This window comes from Branchiostoma floridae, chromosome 19, assembly GCF_000003815.2.
Source record: "Branchiostoma floridae strain S238N-H82 chromosome 19, Bfl_VNyyK, whole genome shotgun sequence".
NCBI classification, from domain to species: domain Eukaryota; kingdom Metazoa; phylum Chordata; class Leptocardii; order Amphioxiformes; family Branchiostomatidae; genus Branchiostoma; species Branchiostoma floridae.
In genome coordinates, this window is record NC_049997.1 from 4,892,872 (window position 1) to 4,915,378 (window position 22,507).

Here is a 22,507-nt window from a genome sequence, read left to right on the forward strand (position 1 = left end):
TGTGTAACTAGAGTTAAATATTAGCATTCGCAAATATAGACAGGTTTGCGTTGGTGTGTATGCCATGTAGGGTGAAAAGTTGTGATTGTGTGACGGAATGAAGAGGCGAAATTAATGGTAGAGTTTTATGTCTTTATTAGTAAATAGCAGAGAGGATACGTGAATGTAGTTTGGTGGGAAATTTAAAGAGAATTGTAATACTGACTGTCCAAAAGCATAATTGGTTACTTGGCAGCAGTTCACCTTTATTCGCAGGGCAATATATATCCACTGTTCTTAGTACAGAGTATTTCAGGATATCAAGTCAACGGACGGTAGAAATTGCAATATGTTCACCATTTGAAACCAGCGGCCGTTGTCTTGTTATCTCTTAAATAATAGTGTTCATTAATTTAAATGCTGTGTCCAATTAAAGAACTTGTGGACGACCTTAAAACAGTTACAAGTTTGAGTTGGTAGTCATGTCACAGCATGCTGAGGACAGCTGGCATGTAACACGCCCAGACTTGCAAACTCCATTTGTTGGGTGGGGGAGGGGGTTGTTAGTCTCTACCAGACTCCGGATCGCTGGAAAAATCGTAGAAATGGAACAAATAGAGGAGTAAGCCGGCCAGAGGAATATAACCGGCCAGGGAACAGCACGCGATCTACGGATCCTAGGATCGCGAGCTGTTCCCTGGCCGGTTATATTCCACTCTATTTGTTCCATTTCTACGATTTTCCAGCGATCCGGAGTCTGGTAGAGACTAGGGGGTTGTGCAGAGGGCAGAGGGAAGTTGCGGCAGTGGTGGTAATATTAGATATATGGAGACAAAGTCAGCGATGTACAGTCTGGTGCTAACACGGAGGTATGGCTTTATCTGCCTGGTGTATATCCTTGGCAAACCATCAGTACAGAAAATTTACTGTTAAGTACTAATATACTGCTAACAGTAGCATTTTATTAGCTTTTCAGTAAATCAACTTTCAATGTGCTATTGCCTGTACTGGACCGCTACTGCCAAGTACTTACACCTCTATCTACTGTTCTTGCTGTCAGAACATTACTAAATTCTAATGTTTTACTACTAAAATAGTTGGACCGATTAGATCACTACTGACATCTACTGTTCTACCACTGGCCATATGCTGACATATTTACCAATAAGATCACTACTGAGTTCTACTGTTTTACTACTGGCCATCTACTGAGATGTTTAACCAGTCACAGTCGACTTTAAGCTGTCAACCTGTAAGTGATACATTTTGCACGTCAAATGACAGCTGCATTTTGGCTCCAGCCAAGGTAAAGTATATGCTTTATCTGTGCATGCATGTATAAAATGTGTTTATCAAAGCTCAAGACAGTTTTGAATTCCTAATTATGGTAAAAATGAAAAGGAGAGGCTGTGAAGTACTTTTAGTACATAGGCAAAGCAACAGCATATATAAAAGGAAAACAAGTAGAAAGGGGTAAGTTCATTTTGTTAAAATAATATTTCCCCTCCCCAGCCAATGACAATTTCAATCATCATGGGTTGCTGAAAATAATATAATAATTATAATATAATCAACAAGGATCCTATAGCAAAAGCAACAGCATGAGTGGTTACCCCCCACCCCAACCAAAGTCAATTTAAATTGTATCAAGCATGGGTTGTTTGAATATTAGGATCTTATGAAATATATAAATAAATAAATAAATAAATTATCAAGATAAGACATCACATGTTGTAACTTAAGTATGTCAGTAGATACCTACTAATCGACTATGTGTTTGTGGATATTCAGTAGTCATTTACTGTTGTGTCATCAGATATCTACTGTGTATTGATTGATCAGTACTTACTTTATTTACTATTTAGTAGATAATACAGTAGATCGTCAGCAGGTACTGTAAAGTACTTAACAGTAGATTTTCAGTACTGAAGGTTTGCCAAGGGTAAGGGGGAGGGAACATTGAAATGGTGACGTCTTTATCCTTGGAGCTAGCAGATTGTAATGTACAGTGTACGGTGTTGTGTTGAAACCAGAAACAAAGTAAAATCAATGCAGAAACAAAGCATAGAGTGCGCTCTTCATGCGGAATAATGTACAACATCTTGAGGCGTGTGTAAGCGGGTTGGGTATGGTACGAGATCCTTCTGTTTTCCACACAAGGCTGCACTTGTACACCCTTCTGTTATCTACAGACGGCTATACATGTTACAGTTATTTATTATCTTCGCCAGCGAAGATTATAAGATTGCTTACTTGGGTCTGTATGTAGGTCAACAGCATATAAGTCGAGAAATTGTGGATGGAACTTTTTGATTTTTTGTAGGTGTGTAGCGGTTGTCAAAAGGCATGCCTAGTTTGAAAATGGTTTACCTGGCGTTTTCCTACGGTACAGCAGCGACCTTTGTATTTTTTCGAGGTTTGTTTCGAGAAGCATAACTCAAAATGCAGCTGGGCGATTTCTACGATATTTGGCAGGTGTGTAGCGGTTGTGTAAAGGATTGTCATGTGCGAGAATGGTTTAGCTAGCTTTTACCTATGGTGCCGTAGCTGGCTTTGTATGTAATTGCGTTTGTCTGTTAACACGATAACTCGAGATGTTCTACATGGATGCTAATGATATTTTGTTGATAGGTAGGGGACACAGAAAGGAAGGTCAAGTTCGATAATGGGCCTCCTAGCGACTTGTTTTGGTACTGCAAGTGAGCGTCAAAGCTTGCGCCTAAATTTTCCAGAAGTGCCATGTTCATGATTTTTAAGTGGTGGATAGCTGTTGGGACTAGGAGTGAATGGTGTAATTTTGGGCCCCCTAGCAGCTTGTTTGGAACTGCAGTGGGTCTTATAGTTTGTAACTTTTAAAAAGGATAACTGCAGAGGGGATTGATGGATATTCTTTGCTTTTGGTAGGTAGGTACTTAGGGTGATTATCAACATAATGAGATGCTAATTATGTAAATTGCGATCTACTTAATATAATTACTTTGGGATTCTTATCATGGAGAGAACCACATCCCTTACAAAAGTGGTGTGCAGTGCAACATGACACTGGCACCATTGTCACCCTAGTCCAGCACTAATGTGTGGACCATTAATCTTCATTTATCATTCAAGCCCTTCAGACAGAAGCAGAAGCCTGATCTCCTTTCCCTGACAAGGGCCAGTCACACCAAATTAACCCCCTGCCCTCAGTCTCCGGGTCTTAGCACAGACAAATCAAAGGTGGAGCAGAACTAATCGTCATGCCATGGCAGGGTGTTACACGCCCGCCCGTTTGAGGCATAAGACATGGTCACGTAAAAAAAGATTAAAACATCGCGGTGGGCCAAATCAGGCTGTCAAAGGTGCCAACGTAATCCTCATGAGTTGTTCGATCGCATACAGTACGCTTAATGATTCAAATACTATTTCGGGATGAGATTTGAAGAGTCAAAGTTGGCCTTCAAACTGGCTCTTTTTGCCTGATTTTGGCCTCGATTTCACACTGCATGGGGGTTTCCGTGCAACCGATTACGACAATATCATATACTTCCGGGTTGTACGAGTGCGGTCATAGAACGCGGGTGGTATCGTATCTTGTCTCGGTTTGTGCTAGGTTGTAGAGGAGGATCTAAGTAAGGCTTATGAATATACTAATACTTGGAGATTAGCAATTACTATGCCTGTCAATCAGCTATTTTGTCTTTGCGGGGCTATGAATGGGGGGATCTGAGTAGCCTGACGTGATAGCCAGGCCAGGTAGACTGTGTAAAATACCTCTGACTTAACTCGCGATTGCAAAACTTTACTTACTATTTTCATGAGATGGACACAAACATTCACCAAGGCGGGGCCGTAACAATCCTTACGTATGACCCTTAGGTAACCCTTAGATGACCTATTATCTAATATATAGGCCAGTCACTCAAAGTTTGTTTATTATTTCTTTTTTTACGAAAAGACTGCAATGTACATTTTGTAGAGTGAAATCTTATATAAAACTAAAGACCTAGCCTAACCTAGCCTAACTAAAGACCTTACATCCAGCTTTGCTATATTAACATCTCGTATTAATCTGTATTTGGTGCTTATCCGGCCCATTATAGCCATAATTACATACATTAATCATTCAAAAACAACGACCTTCGATAAAGAATGTTTATTTGGCGAAGATGTGTGTTCGAGGAACTCTAGTCTTATTCTTTTATTCGTACAAAAGAAACTTTTTTTGCGTCCTTTTATTTTTCCTTTCCTTTAATACTCAGTAAAAAATCAGTACAAAATATTTATCAGTAAAACAGTACATAACTACTGACACACAGTAGATATCTACTGACACAACAGTAAATGACTACTGAACACTCAATGACACACAGTAGATATCTACTGACACAACTGTAAATGGCTACTGATTCCACTGACACATGGTTAACATCTACTAACACAACAATGGATAACTACACGCCACTATTGTATAGTGTTAATGTTATAAGAGGTTTGGACCACCCCCATGCAACTAGTGGTAGGGTCCTGTTGTTCATCATTATGGGTTCCATCTAGGTGTTGCCAAATAGATTGTGCTCCTGACTATGCGCTCACTGTCATCCTTGAGTCGTCACCGTACGTGTTCCATATTGGCGTGGTGGCACCGGTTGGGATCCCAGAACCCACACACGCACCAAGAAGCTTGGATGCCACGCAACTCAGGTAAATAACGTGCTCGAACGTCGACCGGGAAAAGGGCAGAATAGCAAGTCCGCACATGTCATGGCGAGTCAACATCCGGGACCTTATGAATGGTGTTCCACACCGACTCAACTTCCACACTTTTCTACCCCGGGTGCATCAAGATCACACCCGAAGAAACGAGGACCTAAGAGGATCTGTCCCATATGTCAACAGGCAGGACGGCAAGTGTTCAACCACGTCCTTAGCACTTGTCCTTTCTTGTCAGGCGAAGAGAAATCGTACCCTCGCCCTCCCCACCAACGTCCTGACAACATCGGGGATTCCCCACGTGCGCAGGCGAGGGGAATCAGCGTTCGTGCTTTACCTCGCTTGGATGCCTTCCATGAGGGGCACGCAGTCAGGATCAACTTAAAGTCGGGAGCCGAAACAAGCATGATCCGAGCTACCGAAGCACAGCGTCTGAATTTACCCGTCCGTAAATCGCAACACGCAGCAAATCTCAAGTCAATCCAAGCAGATGGGCGGCGACTCTCCGTCATAGGTGAGTGCTCTACTACGTTCTACAGGAAGAAAGTCCCTCTGAAATTTGATGCTTTCGTGGTTGACGACCTCGCCGAACCTATTGTAGCCGGAACTTCTTTCTTGGAATCCAACAGTTTAATCATCAACTTCAGTAAACATCAGATTCAACTTTCTGATGGATCCACCTCGAACTATTCTCCATCCACAACACAATCGACGCCATGCATACACAGTGTCTTTACCAACAACGTGCCATGCCCCAAACCTGTAACCGATACCCGAATGACACCTCATCAGTCAACCAAGATCATGCACATACTCCATGCTACCTCTATGCCCAACCCTTCTATGAATGAAGTGCCAACAAAGGCAAGATCACCTACCATACGAGAGAAGAACAAGCACCAGCCTCTCACAACACCTGTGGGGTTAGAGTACCAGTTTTCACAACCATCAGCAGAAGCTGCCACTGCATAGGTAGAGGTAGGGTACCAACTCTCTCCTCCAACATCGGAGGCTTCCACTGCACATGTGAAGGGAGAGTACCACACACAGCAGCTGAAGGGAGAGTACCAGTCTTCACTTCCATCAGCAGAAGGTGACTCACAGCAGCTGGAGGGAGAGAACCAGCCTTCACTTCCATCAGCAGGTGACACACAGCAGCTGAAGGGAGAGAACCAGCCTTCACTTCCATCAGCAGAAGGTGACACACAGCAGCTGAAGGGAGAGAACCAGCCTTCACTTCCATCAGCAGGTGACACACAGCAGCTGAAGGGAGAGAACCAGCCTTCACTTCCATCAGCAGGTGACACACAGCAGCTGAAGAGAGAGTACCAGCCTTCACTTCCATCAGCAGAAGGTGACACACAGCAGCTGAAGGGAGAGTACCAGCCTTCACTTCCATCAGCAGAAGGTGACACACAGCAGCTGAAGGGAGAGAACCAGCCTTCACTTCCATCAGCAGAAGGTGACACACAGCAGCTGGAGGGAGAGAACCAGCCTTCACTTCCATCAGCAGAAGGTGACACACAGCAGCTGAAGGGAGAGAACCAGCCTTCACTTCCATCAGCAGAAGGTGACACAACCTGGATTCTAGCTTCTCGCCTCGCCTTCACTTCCATCAGCAGAAGGTGACACACAGCAGCTGAAGGGAGAGAACCAGCCTTCACTTCCATCAGCAGAAGGTGACACACAGCAGCTGGAGGGAGAGAACCAGCCTTCACTTCCATCAGCAGAAGGTGACACACAGCAGCTGAAGGGAGAGAACCAGCCTTCACTTCCATCAGCAGAAGGTGACACACAGCAGCTGGAGGGAGAGAACCAGCCTTCACTTCCATCAGCAGAAGGTGACACACAGCAGCTGAAGGGAGAGAACCAGCCTTCACTTCCATCAGCAGAAGGTGACACACAGCAGCTGGAGGGAGAGAACCAGCCTTCACTTCCATCAGCAGAAGGTGACTCACAGCAGCTGAAGGGAGAGTACCAGCCTTCACTTCCATCAGCAGGTGACACACAGCAGCTGAAGGGAGAGAACCAGCCTTCACTTCCATCAGCAGAAGGTGACACACAGCAGCTGGAGGGAGAGAACCAGCCTTCACTTCCATCAGCAGAAGGTGACACACAGCAGCTGGAGGGAGAGAACCAGCCTTCACTTCCATCAGCAGAAGGTGACACACAGCAGCTGGAGGGAGAGAACCAGCCTTCACTTCCATCAGCAGAAGGTGACACACAGCAGCTGAAGGGAGAGTACCAGCCTTCACTTCCATCAGCAGAAGGTGACACACAGCAGCTGAAGGGAGAGAACCAGCCTTCACTTCCATCAGCAGAAGGTGACACACAGCAGCTGGAGGGAGAGAACCAGCCTTCACTTCCATCAGCAGAAGGTGACACACACATATCAACCAAGTACATGCTATCACGTACACAGTCAGGGAGGTCACGTACCCAATCAATGAGGTCACTACCCAATCAAGGAGGTCACGTATACAGAGTATTAGATGACATTTTCCCAGCCAGACCAGACATTTTAGAGATGTGTAACACCGTGAGAGAGTAGAGTAAAAGATGTAGAGCACGGATATCGAAACGCGTTTGTGTGCTCTCTCGTTATACCCCTACTAGTAAAATAGTACTAGTATAGGACACCACACGACAGTCCCTTTCTTCATGTAGGAGGGACTGTTTACAGTCCTTTTCTTAATCCTGTAGGAGGGACTAATTACAGTACATATCTTCCTGTTGGAGGGGCTGTTCAGGTTGGGACTGTCCGACAGTCTTTTTCTTCCTGTAGAAGGGACTGTTTACAGCCATTCTGTTTGGGGGCTCTTCAAGTTGGGACTGTCCTTTTCTTCCTGTAGGAGGGACTGTTTACACTCTTGTCTTCTTGTAGGAGGGACTGTTCTGGTTCATATCTTACTGTCGGATGAGCTGTTCAGGTAATTGGGACAGTCCTTTTCTTTCTCCAGGAGGACCGTTATCTACAGTCTTTTCTTCCTGTTGGAGGGGCTGTTCAGGTTGGGACTGTCCAACTGTCCTTTTCTTCCTGTAGGAGGGACTGTTAACAGACCTTTTTTCCCGGTGGGAGGGACTGTTATCGGTCCCTTTCTTCCTGTTGGAGGGCCTGTTTTAACAGGTTGGGACTGTCCTACTGTCCTTTTCTTCCTGTAGAAGGGACTATTCACAGCCCTTTTCTTCCTTTAGGAGTGTAGGAGGGACTGTTTACCGTACATATCTTCCTGCTCAGGAGGACGTTATCAACCACATAAGATTCCACGTCATCTTTGACATCTTTTCGGCCCGGGGCTCTAATTGTGAAAGCCAGTAGACTGTGCTTCACATACATCACATCAACTAACAAATCTAGACTAACACTCTATTGTTGGTATCTTGTCGTGCCTACCTTTGCGACAAGAGTGTGCCTTACCGTCCTTTTGTGGACCTTGCCGTCCATCCCAACAAGGTCACAGCACCACAACGTAACACTAATAACTTTCATTTCCTCATTCCATATCAAAAACATACAAATCACATCCCAACCACTTTGAAATCAAATATCACATCAAATACCAAATCTTGGTCAACCATATTCCACGTCATCGTTACCACCATTCCACCTTAAACAGACTAATCATTCATTGTTGTGTGGCTGTCGTACCAATATTTTCCGATTAGGCTCTCTAAGACTTATAGTATTGGGTGAAAAAAGCAAGGCCACCCTACATCTGCTTTGTTTTGGTCGACATCACATCTTGTTACTGTCGACATCACATCTTGTTACTGTCGCATTTATCTCGTCACGAATATGAAAATAAACACACGTGCACCCACGATTTGACGACCACATGGTCAACACACGTGATGACATCCGCGCTCTCATTAATTTTCATCTGATTTCAGAAGAAAAAAACAAGAATTTTTTTCTTCTTTGATAATGGTCAGATAGACCAAAATGGGCAAAAAAATGTTGTGTTGTGTTGTGTTGTGTTGTGGCCTAATAATTGTACTTATAGAAGTCACACTAGGGACGTAGCCTTGACTATAGTTGCAGAAGTGAAACTTGTTAGATAGTTGTAAAAGTACCACCAAGATGGAAGCGCCATGAGTGAAGTTACCAACTTGGCAAGTGATTTCAGTATACCACACAAGTGCCAGTTTTACTACACTAGTTTTACTTCTTTAATACGTGAATGTATGCCTTGATAGTTCGGATACCATGTTTTGCCACTTCAAGTCTTGTGTAATACAGCATTTATGGTGTATATATCATGTTTTTTTCACCCGCCTTGTCATTTTTTCGTCCTATCTCATTATTTTTGCAGTCTGCATAGGATGTCATCCATAAAAATTACTTGTGTAGACTAAAGTCATATTCTGGATATGTGGTCGTCAAATCCCGGGTGTGGTCATTTGCATACTCGTGACGAGAAAAACGCGACAGTAACCCACATCTTCCTGGTTTGGGGCAATCATAAATTCACTGCAGTTCTAAGCTATGATTGGATCCTGACTGAAGAGGGAGAAGAAAGAAGAAGAACACGCAAGCAAAAATACACTAGAATGAACTTGTTTTCTTTGACGTAGTGTTTACAGATGTTATCATCATGCAAAATGTGTAGTCGTTTATGGGGTCTTATACAGTTAGCTGTACCAGGATTTAGTGCTAGCCTCGGTTGTTTTTTCCAAGGCGGGCTCGCTTCGGGACAATGATAAATTCACTGCAGCTATAATTGGATCCTGACTGAAGAGGTAGGAGAAAGAAGAAGAACAAGCGAGCAAAAACACACGAGAATAGACTTGTTTTTTGGGATCAGATGTTTTCATCTGGCAAATTTGTCTACGTTGCTATAGGGCCTTGTAACAGGACGTACCAGGAGATGACGTAAGTTGTTTTCGTGTGGTCTGGCGCTGCAAGTTTCGTATCCACAAATAGGGCCTTGTTTAGCTGTTAGGATCTGGTTTTGGGGTCTGGATTCGTCGTATTTCGTTGTCTAAAGTTTCTAGGATCATCTTGATACGTTTTATTGTTTGGTACAGTAGGTTTTAAGGGAATTTCGAGGGTTTTTTTCCTTCGCCGTTGACGGCCTCGGTTTACCGGAAGTATGGATAGACATTTCTCCCTTGTCCCGTGCAGTGGTCCCGTGACACTCTTGTGAAAGGAGTACAGGTTAGTCGCCACCATTTCTGATATTTTTGTTCGTTGTAGAATTTATTTTGTGCCGCTGTTTCAGAATCCATATATTGCTATTCTTTGGCAATCTTTGAAAAAGAAATATCCATGCAATTTGAATATTTTTCTATGTGGAATGTAGAAAGCTTCATGCAAAATGATTTAAGGCCTACTTATAAGTTTGTTTGCCAAATGCGCTGAACAGTCGTCATACATTTATAAGTAAATATTCCACATTTTTGTAATTTTTTTTCCCGACAGTAGGTTAACATGTTAAATTTCGTCTATGTGGGTTGTAGAAATCTTAAGGCAAGCACTTTGGCTAATTTCATCCGTGCAAATTGATTTTAAGACCTGCAAATTCTGTCAGGCCCACGTAATGAAGAACTGTCATAACTCCATTCTTTTCGGTTGAAACAGATCTGGCATCTTGACAGGACCCCGGGGAGTCATAAAACACCCTGAACAGCGTCACCCGAAGACGGAAGGCGGAAAATACCAGACCGGGACCAGATGCAGGTCCCTGGCTGCATGCATTGTTAGCATTTTTTTTCTGTACTCCGGCATGGTTATGTTCCACCTAGATTGCTTAAACTGTGACATTTAGTTCCCTGGAAACAACCATAGCCATAAGTCAGTGATGTTTCTACCTGCTGTCCTCTGCCAGGGAACCAATGTCTATTCTATACAGCTATCTATATGCATTCTTTACTAGGAGGTTTGACTTCTTCTTTGGAGGCAGTGGCTGATGAAAAGTCCCACGTCTTAAATGATAAGTGGGGTCTGTGATTTTAACAGGAATGTAGTTTTTTTGAGGTCTACTAGCTGATGAAAAGTCGGAAATATTGTTTTGATTGTGTCAAAAAGGTTGTTTTTCATCCTCATAATGGGGACAGTTACACATAAATGCATTTCATCTTCCACTGCATCCGTCGCACAGTATTTGCACAATCTATCTTGAACTGACAACTTTTTATAACTACCCTTTTCTATCTCTAGAGGGTGAGCACTGATTCTTATCTTACATACATTGAACCTCCTGTCAGTGTCGTTGTGGTATAGATAGGTTTCCATGGCATATTCGGTTTTAATATGTTTGTAAATCTTAGCTTGCCGTTATCTTTAATTGACCCTCCAGACCACATAAACTAATTAAAAACCATGGGGAATCCACCCATGGTTGCAGCCAGAAACAATGGTCACACAAAACAGAAAGTTATTTGCATATTGACTATCAAGTCTGTTTGGAAAAAAAATATTTGGATCTTTCACTTGTTTTGAATAAACGGCTGATCATTGCATACGACAATTTGCACAACTTCAGTTTTGATGATAGAAAGTTCAACTAACACGGAGTATTGACCAAATTTTCCGTTATTTTGAATTCAGTGCAATGTTGTTCTTTACCATTCTCTAAGCAAGAGCCGGCTGAATTTCAGAAATACCAATTTCATTTGTAAAAGTATCTGTTCTCAGATAAGAGCTGCTGCTACCAACTGGTATCACCTTCATACTACATGTATTGTAGTATCGTAAATAAGGGATTTCAGTTTCAAATTTGAAATCACAGCTAACATATCATACAAAAAAGCCCTAGTTGCAAGGCGCACTCATGGCTCGTGACATACACATATTTTCATTGACAGTTAACTTGTGTTCATAGAAATATGGAGAACTTGTAATCACGGTGCCTTCTTTGTAGTCTAAAGCTAGACCAGATAGACGTACTGAACAGTCTGACCACCAGCCAATGTTTCCCTACCAGGCTGTTTTCGACCAGACTCATTACTTTCTATTCTTCCTGTTTAGGGGAAGCAGAAACATTGCATCTTTATGTGCCACCAAACTAAGTAAAGTCTTCATCTATTGTTTCTAGATGTCATAATATATAAGTGTGTCAAAGAGACTATTTGATACTCTAGTCTACAATGTCTTAGCCCTGCCCTGCACCCATGTTATAACGGAATGAAAGTGTCAGTGAGAGACTGAAGCCAGATAGTTTACACTAGCTGAATTCATTGAATGTTTTTTTAGTGAAACCTCCCAGTTTTAAGGCGTATAGAATATTCTAGATGAATGTTTACACACAGACCGGTTAACCAGTTTGGTTTTAAGGAACAGCATGGCACAGACGTGTGTATTTGCGCTGAAGGAGGTAATTCGTTACTACCAGAAACGGGGATCCCTTGTATGTATGGCATTCCTACACGTTTCTGGAGCCTTCGACCGCGTTAAGCACTGGCGGTTATTAAGAAATTGATCGACAGGAACGTACCACATTACTTAATACCCTTACTTGTACCTGCTACAATGTTTTGTACTTTAGAGTCCATTGGGGCAATGTCCTTTCTGACAACTTAACTGCCAAGCCAATAACAGAGTGCCACAGGGAAGTCTGCTATCTCCTTTTTTGTTCGAAATCTATGTCTCTGACCCGAGTGTTGAGCTGAGTTGCTCTTGTGTTGGTTGCGTTGTTATATCCGAAATGCCATTGTGAACCTTTTCTTGTACGATGATGATCCATGTATTATTTGCCCATCTGTCAAAAGTTTTCAAAAGCTCATGTCTATGTGCACGAAAACCATATACTGTTCAGTGAAACCAAAAGCCAATGTGTATATTTTCCGCTTGGGAGATTCAAATTGAACGGACCGCCTCATTCAATGTCTTAGTTCTGTTCCGTCATGTTACGAAATTACACTACGTTTCATCTGTAAACTACCTGGGTAATCAGATTACCTCGGGCCTATCTGATGATGAATCAATTCGATCTCACATCAGAGGCTTAATATACAAGAGCCAATTCCTTTGAACGAAAATGCCGGTTCACCTCGCCTGGAGTGAAGCGTGTCCTTTTCAATGCTGTCCATCGATATACATTATATATAACTTTATTGCACAACAGTTGTACGAGGTACAAAGTATGTCATCTACATAACTACAGTTCTATAGCTTAACTAACTAATACAGGAGTTGTAGTATGGGATAAGCTTTTACAATATAATTGGAAGCTTTTACAATCAGTTGAGTTTCTAATATCCAAGCCTTCTTTAATATATTTTCCTATATCTGCCATGCAGGGATTGTCACATGTCATGATGTATTTGAATTTGTACTTCAGGTCCATTGAGATAAATCCTTGTGTATAAAATGACAACCTTCTGTATAGAGAATGCGTATTTCAGAATATTTGGGACATACAATCAGAAAGTGATATTCGTCTTCAATTAACTCTGGACAGAATGGACAAACCCTCTGGTCGATTGGGATTTTTTTTTAATCTCCCGGTTTCTATTTATACATGTATTCTGCTCAGCTGTGGTATCAGTATACCTTAGCTACTATTCGCAAGCAACGCATAGCCTATAACAATGCTCTCAATATTGTTAGACTATAGAACGAGTGCTAGTGCTAGCCAGGTTTTTGTCTCACATGGGGTTGATGCTTGAGGCTAGGAGGAGAAAACTAACGCGTGTATTTTATACAAGGCATCGCCGCATCTGCAAAAAGAACATCTTCCGCTTATTCTATTCAGACGCCTCCATCCATGTGCACAGTATATTCTGGACACACTACGTCAATTATCTACAAAAGCACCGGCTTATCCCACTAAACTTTTCACTATATGTAAATGACAGTTTATTTGTATTGCTGTAATGTGTGTTTTTATATTTATTGTACATATGATATAGGCCACGTGCCTGCAATAAAGTTGAAATAAATTACCGCACCAACGACGGTCCAAACCTAACCGGGGTGAATGTACGATTGAAGTAAACCCCATACAAATGTGTTGTACTGTACAGTTATTGTTTATGAAAGCTGTAGTAAGATTTGAATCTGTCATATACGTGGAATGAGATACATGTACAGTGCAATCCGACACTACCTTGGAACGTTTGTAATTACACTCGTATTGTTCTGCAATTGTGAAGTCACCAATGTTGTGTTGTGTTGTGGGAGCAGACACTTGTCTAGTACTGAGACAGAATGTAAAGACCTCTTGATTTCTAAGGTTAGGGAATTCAGTTCAGGAGAGACAATAGAGAACTTAGATTGCAATATTATGACGTCTGTTATAACGTTAAAAGTCTTCCGTACCCACCGTACGGAAACCCTTGTCTCTGCGTCATTTCTTTATCCTTCATGTGCTGATCTTCCAGTCTGGCCGGCCCGGGCTTTGATTCCGGAAGCCAGGAGACTGTGATACAGATCGCATCACATCAACTAACAAATCTAGACTAACACTCTATTGTTGGGAATCTCGTCTAACAGGATCACAACAACATGATGCCCAGTGAGCCTGGTCGTCCTTTTGTGGACCTTACCGTCCATCACGACAAGGTCACAACACCACCACACTATTTATTAACTTTCATTTCTTCATTCCATATCATAAACAAATAAATCACATCCCAACCACTTTGAAGTCAAACATCAAATCAAATAACAAATCTTGGCCAATCACATTCACGTCATCGTTAACACGTCAAAATCACATTAAAAAACACCATTCCACCTCAAACTAATCATTCATTTATGTGCGGTTTTCGTCCCTATATTTCCGACAAGTCGTAACAACAACCTCATAACATTTTTCGTCATCGTTAACACGCCATGCAGTTCAATAGCTCATTCCACAACCCTGAAAAATCAGCCCTCATACTTTTGTATAAACCGGGCCAGGGCCGAACAATTTAAATATTTACACATGTCTTCATCATTCACCATTGTCATCATTTGTAACAAATCCCACGCTTCTTTCATTCAAAGTAGTTGTAATTGCATCCGTCATATTGGCATTCGCAAATAAAAATCCCACGTCTTTCATTCACTATCGTTATATCTGCAATTATAAAAAAATCCCACATTTCTTTTATTCGCAATCGTCATAATTTCATTTTTGTGAAGAAAAGACTCGCGAATTTACGATCATGTATGGAGGCGTGGGTTTTTTTGGCCGTCATCTCGTCAGGGAATTTCCCATGACTCATGATCATGCAGGTGCATGTTCAGACAGGACACAACTGTCACCGTAGACGTAGAGAAGCGTGTTTTGTGTTGCGTACACTGGACAAACTTAACGTCTTTTGTGTGAAATGGAAGATTCAAGACTAAAGAAAACTAAAGTGGCAGTTTTCAAAAATTCGGATGCACTTTCAGGAACATCAAGTTTCCAAATGACGCATTTACACTCTTTATCCAGGCCTGTCCTCGCGATCGTCAGGCAGTTATAGCTAAATCAACTGTCTTGAAAGGCACAGAAAGCCGCCTTCCGTATCAAAACTCTCATTCAGACTGCGTTATTCCCTAAGGCCCTACTTAAACTCGATAATGCATGTATCAAGTCTATAATGTTACATGCTATTGAGATCTGAAGCAAAGATCACTCAAATGACAACTGCACTGTTGAAATATTAACATATAGAACCGCTTTTGTAAAAACACCGATCCGATAAGTTAATGCACACAGAAATTCGTGTAACCTAGCTAGTGTAACCTTGCCAGTGCGACTATCATAATGGCTATGAATACAGATCATGTAAGAACTAACGTTAGGGTGTTTTTTATACGTGTGTTTTACACATGATACTAGTATTAGGCATGTCAAACCTACCCCCTTGCCGCATTAGAACGAAGCGGCCCGCGGGGCCGTAAATGTATTTAAAAAAATCTTAAAAATCAACCGCTTGAATAATGCCAATCAAAATCGTTGTCTATAATCTATGGAATGTTGACTACGATACTATCTTATTTTTAGTTGACAATATCCATATAATAAGGAGCTAAAAATCATAAAAGTTGGAGATACAGCCGGAAAAATGCCCCGTTTTGACGCCGCGCGCGCGGCACGCTATTTCGAAGGCCGCGCGGCGGAGATGCAATTTTCAACTCAAAAGCCACAAGCCGCCGTGCATCGGAGAACTCTGGGAATGATTCCAGGTGAAAGGCCAGAGATCAAGGTTCATTCAAGTGGTTGCACAATTTTGCTACGTCATTCCTGGCGGAAGTTATGGGCCAGAGTAGGGAAACCTCCGAAAGTAAGTGGATATTTTTGCCATTTTTCTTGAATTTAGCAATTTTGTCCATACACAGTGACAAATATAGATATATTGCGATCATCATGGTGTAGTTTCTGTTTCTATTTACGCGAGTTTGGCTTGTGGCTTTAGCGATGCGATTTGAGAGTTTTTTTAGGCAGCCCGCGCACGGCCGTGGAGGGGGAGGGGGGCGTGACATCACGGACGCCCGCGGACATTGTCTGCGCTATAAATTCAACATATTATCATAAATTCTGCGCTATTTGACCGCAGAATGGCAATATATTTTATGTATTGTGTAGAATACCTATCATTACCGATGATGTGGCATATTTTGTAACAAAAAAACGTTTCACTATCGTAAATGATATGTTGCGTGCAGATAGGTTATTGCCATGCTCAATCGGAATTTGTCAGTTGCATGGTATTAATTTCGAGATCATTTTTTTAATTTTCTAGTTGACACAAAAGGGACATATCCTGGGCAGATCAGCGGAAACAGCAAAATAGAGACTTGTCAAAACTGCTCACCAGAGACAAGGCTGCAGACACCGAGACAACAGATCAAGTTTTGACACGACATGTTCCAGGAGTTGCAATAATTGGTGACGAACATTGAAAGTTATTTGATCTTATTGTTTTGATTTTTAAAGAAGAAAAGCTAAGTTAAGAGAAACTGAATAGAAAAGCAACCTACTAATAATAATCAGAAAGTTACTTGAACTAAACAGTTATTTTTTAGAATGGGTAAAACATGTATGCATACTAATTAGCACTTACTATTACTAATGTCATTAATTACGATGTTAATTAGGACAACTGCTAATTAAGCATTTGATTGTTAAAAGTTCTTAAAAGTAACATGTAATTTACATCTGTACAACCCATTTAAGTATGCCTACAACATAAATGTGATTAAAAGCCAATGTGTGGATAGTTTTCACCATATATGTATCATTAGCATATTGCTAATTAGCATAAATTCTTAATTATTTATTGATGTTCCTAAAAGTGTGGATACATTCCTGTACTTACGTCAACATGCAATATAGGTTAGCACTGTCTAGTTTTATTTCAGGGAACATGTATTCAAATAGGGACAAGTGATACAATTATATGTGTTGTTGGAAGTACTTGAGGGTAATAACCCTCATTTGCATATTTTGTAATTAATGAAAACTACAAAAATACTTCATTTTTTAAATGATTAGTCTTACTTTGAATTAGAAACGTGAAGTTCTTTCTTAAGCTTGTAGCATGTTTAAGAAATGCAGATTAATTGAATGGTACTATTGTGGATGAGTAGATTAATTAGCGTTAATTAGGATTAATTAATACAAAGTAATGATGATATGTCGAGAAAACAATATTATAGTCTGTCCAGTAATATTATCTTCATGTGCTGAAAATTTGAAGAACATTTGTTAAAGCGTTCGGAAGATACATTAAAAAGTGTGTAAATAACTGTGTGCTTGTGGTCATTTTCGGTGCCATGTCGAGGTCAACTGTTCCCATAGGGCTAATAGATAAGCCTCTTCTAATAGAAACGTCCAACTTTTCAACTTTGAAAAATTCTAGAAAATTTTAACATTGTCGGATTTCAACGCAATAAAAAGCATTGTAATCAGAGGAATCTGATCTGTAATTTGAAAGCAGTTTCAGCAACTTTGACCTTAACCAAAATTTTGGTGTGACATGCCTACTAGTATGTCGCTGTGGCTTATAGCATGCCCGCAGTCCCCGCCACGGCCAATGGAATGTTTGTAGAATATGTCCAAGCTTTCAAGTTTGGTGTGATTCTTTTTTTTTTACATGTTGGCCGGTTGTTTGATATCTTTCTCCTCTTTCCTAGCTCCCCCTTTTCCGCTATGGAATAACCCATGGTCGCTGGCCAATGGGCTGCCTAGTATTCATATTGCGTAATGCAGATGAAACGTAAACCAAGCTGATTACGAACACAGCAGTCATTTCGCTGCCAGACAGAGGGGAGACAACACGTGTCTGGGACCGGTCTCTGATGATTAATAACAACTGCCCCCACGAAGTCAACGCACTCACCAGCACCTCGGTAAGTAACTCAGCTTTTACTTCTGCATAGTCAAGAGGATCTTAGAATAATGGATCGCGTTCTTTGGTCAGAGTCAGGTATAGTTAGATTATGAACTTGATTTAATTGTTAGTTGGGATTTTTCAAATTCATACTGCAATTGACCTGTCCTTTTTGGCATTGTTGTTGCAGGGGCTCATCATAAAGATAAACAAGATCAAAAGAAGTACAACTATAATACTTGCAGTGGAAAGGAAACATCTCATCATCATTGACTTCTTATTCTATTTCTTATCACTTTTATAATTCTTATTCAAAAGCGAATCAACATTTTGAAATATTTCCAATATTTCGTTGGGCTAAAGGGTTCAGGTACAGGTTAATATGTGTGGGTCCCTGATCTTTGCACAGGTCGGGCAAATGAGATCCACACGAATTCAAGGGACGTCGGTGGCTTTCACTGAAAGACGAACTGTATCACTGAAGGGAAGGACATCCGTGTGCAAATTGCTACAAGAGGATCGAGGCTGAGAGCCATATGCAAAACCCGAAACAACGTCGCCCGAAGGAGCAAGGCCATGAGAGGGAAATGCCAGACCGACAGCAGAGCCGCGGGCGGTCAACCGATTGTGCTGCTTTTGAGGGAAAAACTGAGTGCAGTTAGAGAATTCATGGACTGACGTACACGTACTATCTGCGTTATTTGACTTATACGAATACGTGTTGTCTATTCTATTAGGTCATATTTAGTCATGTAAAAAAATAATTCAATTCATCTAGACAACGATGGATATACGAATGGTGGACATCCTAACCAAACGTATATGAAAACTTTATTGACACGACAAAAGTACAGCGACTTTCGTGAGGATTATAACAACTATTTACAGTACAGCTAAGCAGACGTATGTGCATATTTACAGATATGAATAAGTGAACATGTTGTTTCTAGCATGTCATTTACATAATTCGAACATTGCCTGCAAATGTCTTGAGTTACAAACGAACTTTTACCAATCTAACGTTTGCGGGAGTTTCTCAACGGTAAAAATACACGTCCGGACCCGTGCAGCCGTTTACTTTTGGGTTGTAGCAGCCGTTAACTTTTGGGCTGTAGCAGCCTTTCACTCCGTCACTTACAAGAATATACAACGCAACGATTGTTAGATGTAATTAGTCTGTAGTATTATACTATGATTGTTATTGAATTCTTGAACTGTTATTCGTTTGATGACGTGAACTGCAACAGACCGAGATGTACTTAGTCTAGTAATATGAGCGATATTGTGTAGCTGTCTGTCAGGTAAGGCAGGATACAAAGACGAGAGATTTCTACGGCAGTTCAGGAGAGCAGATATTTGTCTAGTACTGAGACAGAATGTGAATACAAGAGATTTCTAAGGTAAGAGAGTTCAGTTCAGGAGAGACAATAGAGAACTTCAGTTAAGGCCAAAGAGATTATATTGTTAAAAGTCTTCTGTACCCAGCGTGCGGAAATTCTTGTCTCTGCGTCATTTCTTTATCCTTCTTCATGTGCTGATTTTCGAATTCCAGTTGACAACTAAAGGAACCTGTATATATTTGTTACATGTCTAAGCCTATATCGTTAGGATCTTATCGTAACTTTCCTAACTTTACAACACACTAACCCTTCATGCTTGTGGCTCTTGCCGTCCTGCCGTTTCCGACAAGAGTACAAGATCATATTTCCTAACCATCCCATCCAATCCCTTCATACAACACACTAACCCGTCATGCTTGTGTCTCTTGCCGTCCTGCCGCTTCCGACAAGAGTACAAGATCATATTTCCTAACCATCCCATCCAATCCCTTCATACAACACACTAACACTTCATGCTTGTGTCTCTTGCCGTCCTGCCGCTTCCGACAAGAGTACAAGATCATATTTCCTAACCATCCCATCCAATCCCTTCATACAACACACTAACCCTTCATGCTTGTGTCTCTTGCCGTCCTGCCGTTTCCGACAAGAGTACAAGATCATATTTCCTAACCATCCCATCCAATCCCTTCATCAACACACTAACCCTTCATGCTTGTGTCTCTTGCCGTCCTGCCGCTTCCGACAAGAGTACAAGATCATATTTCCTAACCATCCCATCCAATCCCTTCATACAACACACTAACCCTTCATGCTTGTGTCTCTTGCCGTCCTGCCGCTTCCGACAAGAGTACAAGATCATATTTCCTAACCATCCCATCCAATCCCTTCATACAACACACTAACCCTTCATGCTTGTGTCTCTTGCCGTCCTGCCGCTTCCGACAAGACCACAAGATCACGTTTCTTAGTCATCTCATAACTTCATACAGCACACTAATCCGTCATATCCAAATGGCGCCAGCGCCACCCTTCCCGTCATACACCGTAAAACAATATGGCGGCGCCCATAAATGCCAACAAAAACAGAACAGGTTTTGCTATCGCAAACCTGTAAAAAGGTGCACTTACCCTCTGTGAACACGCCATTTGAAGAGGCCTTTTCTCCTGTGTACGCAACAAACAGAGTTGTGACTGGATAAGAAAGAAGATAACATATAACCAGGTGTTTATACCTATGTGACAGCCGTTTCCGTGACCTTCTTCTAGCACTCTCTCACCGCTTCAATAAACAAACACACCGACTGTAATCAGTAATCTGGTCACGATATTATCCCCAAGGTATACTCTTCAAGCAGAGGTTATGCTCAGGCTGGTTTTCAAAGTTTTGGTCAGATTTTCTCGTCAGTTTTGCTTTATATTTGGCTTGGCGATATAAAGAAAACCTGGCAAAGTAGAAAGCCGGACATAAAAGCCCAAAGCGTCGAAAACCAGCTGGAGCCTAACCTATACTTAGAGAGTACATGTATCTAACCTTAGAATATATATGTATATGACGAGTCTGCGAGCTGTAAATGCCATTTTTGGTGTAGTACGTCCGTGTTTTCTCGATCAGCGCTCGACAGGGACGGTTTTTCAGGCGAAAAATATACGCGACCCTTTGTCGATCTTAAAATCGAGCGACCTTCCAGCCATCAAGAAGTACGACTTACGCTATTGGATCCATGATAATATGGGTATGATAATATGTTTTCCTGACTACTTGTTCATGAATGACTCAATCCACGATAACTTGGAAAGCATTATAGCATTATATCAATTTGACTTAATACCGAAGTCTTGCACTATTCTATACAATTTCTTTCCATCTTTCCACCACAAATAGTCATAAGCGTTTCATTTGCCTTGAATCGGTTAGCCCGTGCCTTTCGTGTGGCATATGTTACTGTTTGAACGATGAGCTCAGGACCAACAGTCCCCGGGTTCCTTACTGACATACGCCCCTGATGTTGTGGCGCTTAAAACGTTCTTGCCTTGCAATGGAGTGACGCCCAACGAGCCTCTAGTTTAACTTGCCCAAATTAAGGTCAGTTCGGGCGTCCCACAGGGCTCGGTGCTGGGACCCAGCATTATCTATGAGAATATGCTAGAATAGGCTTTTTTGCTAAGACAAGACTGTCATACAACGAGACATCAGACATGACTTAAGACATAAATGATCGATTATATCTAACGAGATGTCATAGTAAAAAGCAGCAAACAGACTTGCTGTGCAAAGCAATGGATGTTAACGAAGATATTATATTTGTGTGTTTACGTGTGTGTGTATTTGTGTGTGTGCGTTTGTGTGTGTGAGTGAGTTTGTACGTGTATGTAAATATTGTTCAGCACCAAGGACAGGTCGCCCGTTTCTGTGCGTATACGTTTTTCTTGTGACTGGTCTTTTTTTTCCTTTTCAAAGTATCAATGACAAGAACATCAATGCATCAATGTAATTCACATTTGTAAAAGTTATCCGATAGAGCAACTTGATCCTCATGGATCAAAAGTGTCGCCTATCAATCTTTACTTATACTGCAGTTATCTCAACTTGCATTACCTTGTCTAATCTTCATCTAGAGGGTCGGGACCATGGCTTCTTCAAGCTTCCTCCATCATTCTCTGTCCTTCGCCCTTCGTATGCAGACTACTAGTGGCCTGTATCATCCCGGACATTATCCCTGATATCCCTGACGGTGACGGCAGTTATCTACTGTCTAATACAAAGCACCATTCTCATGGAGCAACAGCGTCGCCTAGCAAAGTTTGTCAGAACTGCAGGAGTTCATGACTAGGCCTCGTGCGATGGACAACAAAATGTGTTAAATATTGTTAGATATGTGCCATTACTTAGGAACTGGGAAATTAAAGAACATAATTGCGATCCTTCAAAGAATTTACATATATCTTCAGATGTTGAAGAACATAATTATGAAGTAGCTCATATTTGTACCAAGAAACATTTAATTAATAAAACCAAATATCAAACTGACATGTAAAAGTTAACGTATAGCGATGGAGTGCATGCAATTCTATCATATCCTCTTGGTCTATTTACATGTCAATGTTGGAGCTGGCTATTAATATTGCAAGGCAATTACAGAAATGATTTTCATAAAAAAACTTGCTTTTTCTGTAGTACTTCACACTGGAGAGCCCAGAATGCCTGAACCCTATTCAGACCGGGGGGGGGGGGGGGGGGGGGGGCT

General features: G+C 41.5%; 1 long non-coding RNA gene across 2 annotated transcripts; it reads left to right on the forward strand.

Moving 5' to 3' along the window:
* The first annotated feature begins 8,937 nt into the window (after positions 1-8,937).
* On the forward strand, positions 8,938-18,961 carry LOC118406304. 2 transcript variants are annotated; one of them, XR_004830019.1, is made up of 4 exons: positions 8,938-9,826; positions 10,250-10,367; positions 17,723-17,938; positions 18,110-18,961. It is a non-coding gene; the product is annotated as an uncharacterized LOC118406304 (long non-coding RNA). The 2 variants fall into 2 exon arrangements; XR_004830018.1 differs by lacking the exons at positions 8,938-9,826; positions 10,250-10,367 and adding an exon at positions 13,047-15,870 and having other exon boundaries at positions 16,330-17,938.
* The last annotated feature ends 3,546 nt before the right edge of the window (positions 18,962-22,507 follow it).